This window comes from Sapajus apella, unplaced genomic scaffold, assembly GCF_009761245.1.
Source record: "Sapajus apella isolate SASKATOON/1434 unplaced genomic scaffold, GSC_monkey_1.0 scaffold17, whole genome shotgun sequence".
NCBI classification, from domain to species: Eukaryota; Metazoa; Chordata; class Mammalia; order Primates; family Cebidae; genus Sapajus; species Sapajus apella.
The window spans coordinates 5,266,602-5,269,913 of NW_022436957.1; the positions used below are offsets into that span (position 1 = coordinate 5,266,602).

At 39.9% G+C, this 3,312-nt stretch overlaps 1 pseudogene; it reads left to right on the forward strand.

Moving 5' to 3' along the window:
• Positions 1 to 1,610: 1,610 nt before the first annotated feature.
• On the forward strand, positions 1,611 to 1,687 carry LOC116556827 (annotated as a pseudogene).
• The last annotated feature ends 1,625 nt before the right edge of the window (positions 1,688 to 3,312 follow it).

Here is a 3,312-nt window from a genome sequence, read left to right on the forward strand (position 1 = left end):
GCCTCGAAGGCTCAGGGCTATGAAAGGTCATCACAGAAGCAGTGAGATCTGGAAGAAGGGGCAGAGGGAGACATGGAGAGGCAGGATGATGGCCTTCACGGACAAAGGGAAGATATGAACAAAGATTTGGCTGCAAGAATACACGTGGCTTTTTTTTAATATTTTTTATTTTTATTTATTATTTATTATTTTTTTTTTTTTTTAGAGATGGGGTCTCCCTATGTTGCCCAGACTGAAGTGGTGCAATGGCTATTCACAGGCCCGATCCCACTACTGATCAGCACGGGAGTTTTGACCTGCTCCGTTTCCGACCTGGGCCGGTTCACCCCTTCTTAGGCAACCTGGTGGTCCCCGGCTCCCAGGAGGTCACCATATTCATGCCAAACAGTGCAGACACCTGATCGGCATAGCTCACTACAGCCCAGAACTCCTGGACTCAAGCGATCCTCCAGCCTGACTCCGGAGGAGCTGGGACTACAGGCACACGCCACCACGCCTGGACATGTGACCTTTTTAAAAGACGAGGCACAGGCCATTTTGTTTAGAAAGATTTCTTTGGAAATGAGCATGCAGTGATGTCAACAGTGGTTCACGGGAAAGGGACGCAAAAGGGAAAATGACATCCCACTTTCCTTCAGCCCCCGCCCACAGCCCCGGCCTTGTACCTGATCTTCTCTGGCCCAGTAGCCACAGTAGACTGCTGAGACGTCTTCCGGCATCTTCCCATCACGTCTCTCTTCCCAGTCAGCCCTAACGGGATGCAGTTGGTTCCTTCAACTGGTCACATGCCGGGAGTCTAGCTCCGGCTGTTATTTCTGTTGGCCATATGTTTCCCATCATGCCCCTCTCCCAAGGCAGTTTGCTGTCATGGCTGCTCTCTCAAAGCAGTTTCCCATAATGCCTCGCTCCCAAGGCAGCTTCCTGGAAATGATGACGTATTTCTAGAGAGACACGCTGTCCGAGCTGCATGGCTCCTCAGCAACGACGCAGCTTCTCGGCGTCCTCAATGGCCGTGGCAGCAGGGACAAAGATGTGAGTGCTGCTGTCCTTGGTTCTCCCTGCCTACTCCCTTTAACCCGATGGCCAGAAAGAGTCTCATACCTGCTTCGGTTCTTGATGAAGGCCAGGGACTGAGTAAGTGCTGGTAGACAGACCTTCCCCATCATAATCTTCCGGAAACCCAGCCAGCAGATGAAAGCAGGTGAAAGGAAAGGAACAGGCATCCACTGTTCTGAGCGTTCCAGTCCCGCACTGCAATTGAGATTGTGGAAGTTGCAGGCCTCAACATCTTGGTGAATGCAGTTTCGTCAATTATCCTCAGTAATTTATGGTGGAATATCATGAAGTCACACTGGATGTGCCTTTGAAAATTAGATGGCTTTCTCCTTTCATTTTAATACTTCTGCATTTTATTGAATAAAATTATAAATAGGACAATTTCAAAAAGGAATACAGAATAGCAAACTTTTAGAACACCCATTAGGCAAAGTCCAAACTTAGAAAAATGGATATGTAAATCCTTGTGAGATGATAAACCTTCACCCCAAACACACACACTGATTTCTGCTATTTATCACTCACAACTTTTATGAGAGTTAAGAGTTTCTCCTAAGACTATACTTTCAGGGACCATTTCTATAGTTTGTTACTAGAGAAGTTCCTCTGAATGTGTAGAGTACCATAAAATAAAAGAAAAAAATAAAAAATTGGAAAAAAAAAAAAAAAAATTTGCCTCCTAAGAGATTGTTAGTTTCTAGAAGATAAGGCTTTTATAAAAAATATTTTCCCCTGCAAATCCATAAAATGTACTCAGTAAATGTTTGTTTGATCAGAATTAACTTTATATTACTAAAAGGGTTTTTGTTTTTACCTTGTTTATTTTTGCTAGAGGAACCACTGAGGTGCTATTTTAAGAATAGCTTTGAATCATTACTTAGAAAAATCAGAATTGCATTAAATGAAGTAGTATCTAAAACCTTCCAGGTCCATTAGAAATTATAATGCAATTTGAAAAGAAAGTTGGGTCATTCATTTTATTCAAGTCTCTGTTTTCAATGACTTTAGTATAAATGAACACTAACAAAAATTTTTACCCATTTTTTGATTAACTTATCCAATGGTGTTTCCCCTCTAAAGTATTTTACATGGCAAATAAAATATACAACTTTGAGCTGGGCGTGGTGGCTCACACCTATAATCCCAGCACCTTGGGAGGCCGAGGCAGGTGGATCACTTGAGGTTAGGAGTTTGAGACCAGCCTGGCCAACGTGGCAAAAACCCATCTTTACTAAAAATACAAAAATTAGCTGAGCATGGTGGTGGGTGCCTGTAATCCCAGCAGGAGGCTGAGGCAGGAGAATCGCTTGAACCCGGGAGATGGAGGTTGCAGTGAGTCGAGATCTCACCACTGCACTCCAGCTTGGGCAACAAGAGTGAAACTCCAGCTCAAAAAAAAAAAAAAAAAAAAATATATATATATATATATACACACACACACATATATATGGTATATATATATACACACACATATATATAGTATATATATATACACACATATATATAGTATATATATATACACATATATATAGTATATATATATATACACATATATATAGTATATATATATACACACACATATATATATATACTATATATATAAGCATACAATTTTATAATGCTTGTAACTACTTTTCTGTCATATTTATATAACTTCTGAAATTTGCACATAGGTTTTGGTAAAGTTGTTTTTTTCACACCAAGTGAACTTACAGTTAAAATAATAGGAAGTATTTAAGCCTGAATGATTTCTGAGGTAGCAGAAGGATCTCACAAAGGAGGGAATGAAAACCCTTACCTTATCCTTATGTGCAGTCTCTTTCACAAATACATAATTTAATGAGGATATCTGTAAATTTAGCTTGTATATTTTTTAGTTAAATTAGTTTTACATATAATATCTAATGCAATTTTCTCACAACAGTGGGAAGGTACTATTGTTACTATCATTTTTCTTCTTATTGCTTCTTTATTTACAAACAGAAAATCTTGGAATTCAGAAGAAGGAAGTTGCATAATTTGTTCCATCCACACAGCTACTAAGCGGCAAAGCCAGGTGTCTGGATTCTAATGTTCACGGTCAGTGTAAAACATTTAAACTTGGATCCTTTACAAGTCTATGAGTTCTTTATTGAGTATGCTTAAGTAGAAAATAATTCCTGAAAACTCAGTTCAAAGTTAAATCCTTGGCGCTTACACAGTAAAATTCAACATTCACCTTTGTGGGCCGAGAACTCCTGCTTAGGTGCCCTGGAG